We start from the raw sequence: 7,867 nt of genomic DNA on the forward strand, positions 1-7,867 counted from the left end.
TAAAATTGTCAATTGTTCCCAGTGTTAATGTGTGGGGATAGCTTGTCGGCGTGGACTCAGTGGGCTGTAGGGCCTGTTCCCGCACTGGTCAGCGCAGACTCAGTTGGCCGTAGGGCCTGTTCCCGCACTGGTCGGCGCAGACTCAGTGGGCCGTAGGGCCTGTTTCCGCACTGTATCTCCAAACTAAGCTAAACCTGATTGATTTTTAAGCACATTCTAATTTAACATTCCATTGACCATCTTTAAATCTAATGGTTGAAATATATAATTGGTTCTATTATGGCAGTTTGCAAAGAGATATCACCCTGAAAATATCCTCTCAAAGATAATTATTTCTTGTCTTTCTCAAAAGGGTTTATACATTGAAGTTGTGTTCTATTTACAATTTAGGGACGGCACAGTACTGCAGCGGGTAGAGCTGCTGCCTTGCACTGCCTGACCTTGGACGCTGTCCGTGTGGAGTTTGCACGTTCTCCCTGCGACCGGGTGGGTTCCCTCCGGTTTCCACCCACACCCCAATGACGTGAGGATTTGTCCGTTAATTATAGCCTCTGCAAACTGCCTCTAGTGTTGGGGAGTGAACGAGAAAGTGATGACTGACAATGAATACGTTTATTGGCCAAGTATGTTCACATACAAGGAATTTGCCTTGGTGCTCCGCTGGCAAGTAACAACACGACATACAGTAAACAATTTAGAATGACACATAAAACATTAAACATTACGAATAAAACATTATACTTTAAACATGCGAATGAAATAAAATACCAGTGCAAAAGGAGGCTCCAGACTTGATTATTGAGTCGAGCTACTGCTCGAGGAAAAAAGCTGTTTTTATGTCTGGCTGTGGCGGCTTTGACAGTGGGATAACAAAGAACTAGCGTGAAAGGGTGATCGATGGTCGGCATGGACTCAATAAGCCGAAGGGCCTGATTCCATGCTGTATCTCTAAACGAAGCCACAATCATTCTTTCAAGACTTTTTGAGAGTGGAGAAAGAAATAGCTTTTAACCATCCGCAGAAGTTTGATTTGTTGCAGTACTCGAGAAATCATTTCATTCTCCATATAATGGGTCTAGATTAATAGTTAAAACACCGATTCCACTTAACGTCACTGCTCTGGGTAAAGAAAGAATTCTGGTTAAAAATGGTTTAATAACACTTGCTGAATCCTCATTTTTTTATGTGTCACAGCAATTGATGATTCCGTGAAATACGCACAAAACAAACCGTTTCAATGGTGAAAGCTTGACTAATGACCCATGAAGAAAATCACTTCCCTTTAATGAAAGCTCGGTAACAATGCAGAGGCTGCGTATATTTTAAACGTGATAGGGGCAGAATTAGGCCCATCAAGTCCACTCCGCCATTCAATCATGGCTGATCTATCTCTCCACCCTAACCCCATTCCCCTGCCTTCTGCCAACAACCCTTGCAACCCGTACAAATCAATAGTCTATCTATCTCTGCCTTAAAAGTATCCATTGATTCAAGACTGCGGAGCATCCTGGACCATGCAGCTCACCCCCTCCATGACACACTGGTCAACCTGAGGAGCACCTTCAGCAACAGACTGGTTCCACCAAGATGCAGCACAGAACGCCACAAGAGATCCTTCTTCCCTGTGGCTATCAAACTGTACAACTCCTCCCCCTTCTGTCATGGGGTAGACTGACTCCATTTCCCCCACCTCCCCAATCTTTGCACATCCCTAATCTTGGGCTTTCCACTCGTCACAGTGGTCAGATTTTACATGTCTTCAATCCATTTGTAGGTTTATAGGCTTGGAGGCCAGAAGCATTGGAAAGGTGCTGAGTTTATACACGGTACATGATCCCGTGAATGATTAGGTTAATGTACGATGAACGTTTGTCGGCACTGGGCCTGTACTCACTTGAGTTTAGAAGAATGGGGGGGGGGGACTTCATTGAAACTTACAGAATAGTGAAAGGCCTGGATAGAGTGGATGTGGGGAAAGGGATTTTCCACTAGTGGGAGAGTCTCGGATCAGAGGGCAAAGCTTCAGAATAAAAGGATGTACCTTTAGAAAGGAGATGAGGAATTTCTTTAGTCAAAGGCTGGTGAATCTGTGGAATTCATTGCCACAGAAGGTTGTGGAGGCCAAATCATGGAATATTTTTAAGTTGGAGATTGCCAGATTCTTGATTAGTATGGGTGCCAAGGGAGATGGGGCAAAGGCAGGAGAATGTCGTTGAGAGGGAAATATGAACCAGCCATGATTGAGTGGCGGAGAGATTTGATGGGTGGAATGGCCTAATTCTGCTCCTAGAACTTATGAAGCTATGAATTTATGAAACATCATTAGAGTCGATGCCTCAAATCCAATCTCAGCATTCTTCCTGAATCTTGCTTCAAATCCACGCTATTGGAATCATAATTAGTTGCAAGACGGTCTTTCAAAGGTATGTTACAGCCCATTAGACCTGTTCCATTACTGTATCTCACAACTAGCTCCAGGCTAAAATGCCCTGCAATGTTTTACAGAAGTGAGAACGATGTAGGTCATGAACATGGCCCCTACATCTCCCATTGTGTGGGTAATCCATGGCTGGTTTGGGCCACATCATCATCGGCGGGTCACGCGGAACGAGTCTGACTGTCCTCTCATGGAGGACGCCTGTGCGTGACTTTGTTTAACGTGGGGAGACTGGTGCACAGACAGCCACCCCACGGTCCTTGACAGATCTGGGTCAGGATCCAGTGGCATGGAGTCCAAGACGACCGGAGACCCTTTTCTGCTGCAGCCTTCATCCGCCTTCCCAGCCGTTGTGACGCTCCACTAAGGTCAGCCATCGTCCTCCGCCTGTTCCACCGTTGAGGTCTTGGTTGGATTGGCTCTTTGTCAGAGACCTCCCCCTCGACCTTACCGCCATGGGTGGCCCTACCAGGAGCATAGCTCCAGACGGCATCGCTCTCAGGATCTCAGGACCACACAAGCTTCTCCACCATGACAAGTTGACAATCCACGGAGAAGATTATTTCTAGCATGTCTGTTACTGTTCCATGTAGGGATCGGCTGTGCTGTAGCCTCATGCGGCAGGAGACATGGACTAATTTACTCGCGGACAAATTGGACCCCAATTGTGAAATTTATTTTTGAGAAGCCCTCTAACCACCAGCACTGTTCCCCATCTCAACCAAACAGAGCTTTTCAAAGAAATCATCAGTTTAGTTCTGAAATACAGCGCAGAAACAGGCCCTTCGGCCCACTGAATCCTCACCAACCAGCGATCCCGCACACTAACACTACCCTACACACACTTGGGACAATTTACATTTACACCCAAGACAATTTACCTACAAACCTGTACGTCTTTGGAGTGTGGGGGGATACTCGGAGAAAACCCAATCTCGGAGAAAGCCCACAGCAGGTCACGGGCAGAACGTGCAAACTCCGTAGTCAGAATCGAACCAAGGTCTCTGGGGTCACAAGGGGTCACAGTTTAAGGATAAGGGGGAAATCTTTTAGGACCGAGATGAGGAAAACATTTTTCACACAGAGAGTGGTGAATCTCTGGAATTCTCTGCCACAGAAGGTAGTCGAGGCCAGTTCATTGGCTATATTTAAGAGGGAGTTAGATGTGGCCCTTGTGGCTAAAGGGATCAGGGGGTATGGAGAGAAGGCAGGTACAGGATACTGAGTTGGATGATCAGCCATGATCATATTGAATGGCGGTGCAGGCTCGAAGGGCCGAATGGCCTACTCCTGCATCTATTTTCTATGTTTCTATGTTTCTCTGACGCTGTAAGGCAGCAGCTTGCCATGATTGTTGTGAAACCATTTGTGTTTGTTTTAGGGATGTCTGAAGAAGGGTAACAACTCGAAACATCTCCAGGGATGCTGCCTGACCCACTGGCTAAGATATGTAAAATGAAAAGGATTCCTAATTGTCAGTCCAGCTCTTACATGAAACAAAAGCCATGGTATACATTTTATTAGCTTTCAAATGCCTTTTGGATTATTTATGCCACGCTATTTCTAAATCTTGTTTAATCTTGTAGAATTCACGGGGCACACACACTAGCACAGGCGTGAAACATGAATGGACAGTGTTGAATATTTATCTTTCAACATGGATGCAGTGGAACATGCAGTCAAGTGGTTATTTATCCTGTCCATAAATTTAAAGAGTAATAAAATAAGGGGCATAAAATAGCAAGAATTTAGACGTATGATTTAGCAATATTTGCAGCTGTGGTCATAGCCTGAACTCAAACTCATAAGGTCATAACTGATAGAAGAGGAATTAGGCCATTCGGCCCATCAAGTCTACTCCGTCATTCAATCATGGCTGATCTATCTCTCCCTCCTAACCCCATTCTCCTGCCTTCTCCCCATAACCCCTGACACCCGAAATAATGAAGAAACTATCTATCTCTGCCTTAGAAATATAATTTTTATTATTATCAAAAAATATATAAATATGATTTTTATCATAGTAGATATCTAGACTGAAGCCAGCTGCAAGTATAACCATATAACCATATAACAATTACAGCACGGAAACAGGCCATCTCGGCCTTTCTAGTCCGTGCCGAACACGTATTCTCCCCTAGTCCCATCTACCTGCATTCAGACCATAACCCTCCATTCCTTTCCCATCCATATAATTATCCAATTTATTTTTAAATGATAAAATCGAACCTGCCTCCACCACCTTCACTGGAAGCTCATTCCACACAGCTACCAGTCTCTGAGTAAAGAAGTTCCCCCTCATGTTACCCCTAAACGTCTGTCCCTTAATTCTCAATTCGTTGAGGTTAGTATCACATTCAATTGTATTCCCCATTATTTCACTTGATTGTCACTAAATTTAATTAAAACATTTTCTCGCTGTTCCTCCCCTCTACGCAGGTCGTCGTGCCAGCTTCAAAGTCGCCTGGTTGAGTCTCATTGTCTGTAACTCCTTTTCAGCTAGACCACAGCTAGACTATGGCCTGTCTCCATTGTGATCATTACTTTTTTGTATATCTTTCATTCATTTGTTCTGTATCTCGCTACATCGCTGCCTATATCTCTAATTTCCCTTTCCCCTGACTCTCCGCCTGAAGAAGGGTCTCGACCTGAAACGTCACTCGCAGTGACTCAGCAGGACAGGCAGCATCTCTGGAGAGAAGGAATGGGTGACGTTTCGGGTCGAGGCCCCGCCTTCTCTGACCCCAACCCCCACCCTTGTCGTGTCTTTACCATCCCCCCTATCTCTGACTTGAAATAAAAGTTATCCTGATATTATTTGGTAATGAAAGGGTGGCACAGTGGATCAGCGGTAGAGTTGCTATCTTACAGCCCTCGCAGCGTCAGAGACCCGGGGTTTGATCCCAACTACGGGTGCTGTCTTTGCGGAGTTTGTCCATTCTCCCCGCGACCTGCGTGGGTTTTCTCAGAGATCTTCAGTTTCCTCCCACACTCCAAAGAAGTACAGGTTTGTTGGTTCAAAGACGTAGGGAGGTTTGTCGGTTAGTTGGTTTGGTATAAATTTAAATTGTCCTCGTGTGTGTAGGATAGCGTTAATGTGCGGGGATTGCTGGTCAGCGCAGACCCGGTGGGCCGAAGGGCCTGTTTCAGCGCTGTATCTCTAAACTAAACGAAACTGAACTAAAATGCTGTTGCTATCTAGTTTTCATTGATTATTACCCAAGTAACTTTAATGTTCCCTTATGCAGGATTTTTCTCAGTCATGGAAAAGCTGCAAGAGAGGAGTTAGATTAGTAAGAGACAGCTTTGGAAATTAAAAAACTGGGTCTCTTTAAATAATAGGCGTTAATATGAGAGCAATCATTCCAGACTCAGTGTCTTAGCAACCGAACTGGTCAGGCACATGATGCTTAATCTACTTCCTTGCATTCCTGCAGTGAGCAACTATTGACGGTCCCTTCACCCTGAGGGCCACGTTGTGATAAATACCAAAGCTTACAAGCGCACAATGTGAAGAAGGCCATCTATTCAGACCTTTGTCAGTAACTATCAGAGCGGCATCTGCAATGCCATTGTAACAAAATGGAGGTAGACTATTAAGTGTCAAAGACGGAGGGCATAGCTTTAAGGTGAGAGGGGCAAGGTTTAAAGGAGATGTTTGGGGCAAGTTTTGTGTGGGTGGGTGTCTGTAACGCGCTGTCTGGGATGGTGGTTGGGGCAGATACAATAGTGGCGTTCAAGACGCAATTACATAGGCACGTGAATATGCAGGGAATGGAGGAATATGGATCACGGACAGGCAGATGAGATCAGTTTCGTGTTCGGCACAGGCACTGTGGGGTGAAAGGACTGCTGCTGTGCTAAACGCTCCTATGTTCTATTCCAATGGCAATTGAGGCTTTTGGATAGGTCCATGGGTATGCAGGGAGGGGAGGGATATGAATGTGCGAGCAGAAATCACTTTAACTTGCCATTAAGTTGAGCACAGACATTGTGGGCCGAAGGGCCTGTTTCTGTGCTGTACTGTTCTCTATGGTCCATATAATTTTCTATTAAGTCGCTGTAATTCCAGTGAATCAGAAAGTTAGACCAAAGGGGAAATTTGGCCAATCATCTCCGCCCTGTTGGGCATTTACAGAAGTGCCAATAGACAATAGACAATAGGTGCAGGAGTCGGCCATTCGGCCCTTCGAGCCAGCACCGCCATTCAATGTGATCATGGCTGATCATCCCCAATCAGTACCCCGTTCCTGCCTTCTCCCCATATCCCCTGACTCCGCTATTTTTAAGAGCCCTATCTAGCTCTCTCTTGAAAGCATCCAGAGAACCTGCCTCCACCGCCCTCTGAGGCAAAGAATTCCACAGACTCACAACTCTCTGTGAGAAAAAGTGTTTCCTCGTCTCCGTTCTAAATGGCTTACTCCTTATTCTTAAACTGTGGCCCAAGCTGCAGATAAACTTTATAGATTTAGATACAGCATGGAGACAGCTGCTTTGGCCCATCGGGTTCACCAAGTTGATCACCCGTTCACACTAGTTCCATGTTATCTCACTTTCACATCCACTTGCTAAGCTAAGGGCAATTACTGAGGCGAAATGAATTCACCTACAAACCCTCACGTCTTTGGGAAGTGGGAGGAAAGCGGAGCACCCGGAGGCCTCCTACGTGGAGAACGTTCAAAACCCCACACTGACTACAGATCCCTGCCTCAGAGGGGGGTGGAGGCCAGTTCTCTGGATACTTTCAAGAGAGAGCTAGATAGGGCTCTTAAAAATAGCGGAGTCAGGGGATATGGGGAGAAGGCAGGAACGGGGTACTGATTGGGGATGATCAGCCATGATCACATTGAATGGCGCTGCTGGCTCGAAGGGCCAAATGGCCTACTCCTGCACCTATTGTCTATTGTCTATTATCCCGAGGCCAGGATCGAACCTGGGTCTCTGGCGCTGTGAGGCAGCAACTCTACCCCCTGCGCCACCACGCCACACAAGTGGTCTTGACTTGGAAATGTATGAAATAATCCTATATTTGACATCAGTGAACCTGTCTCTGAACAGCACTGAGTACCTTCACCAAGAAGTGCCTCACTACCAACATCTCAAGGACAATTAGGGATGGGTAATGATAGACGACACAAAGTGTTGGAGTAACTCAGCAGGTCAGGCAGCACCACTGGAAACTGGCTGTAGGTGGGCAGAGGGGGGGGAGAAAGAAAGGTGGAAGAGAGGGACGCTGCCTGACCCGCTGAGTTACTCCAGTACTTTGTATCCTTTTTTTTTGTAAACCAGCATCTGCAGTTCCTTGTTTCTCCATGGATAATGACTGGTTGCCTTTCCTTAGATGCCCAGATAACAAGAAATTAATAAATACATTATTAAAAATATCAATAAATGTAACATTTTTTTCCCCTGAAGAAGTGAATTAATATT

Source organism: Amblyraja radiata, chromosome 18 (assembly GCF_010909765.2).
Source record: "Amblyraja radiata isolate CabotCenter1 chromosome 18, sAmbRad1.1.pri, whole genome shotgun sequence".
In the NCBI taxonomy this organism is placed as follows: domain Eukaryota; kingdom Metazoa; phylum Chordata; class Chondrichthyes; order Rajiformes; family Rajidae; genus Amblyraja; species Amblyraja radiata.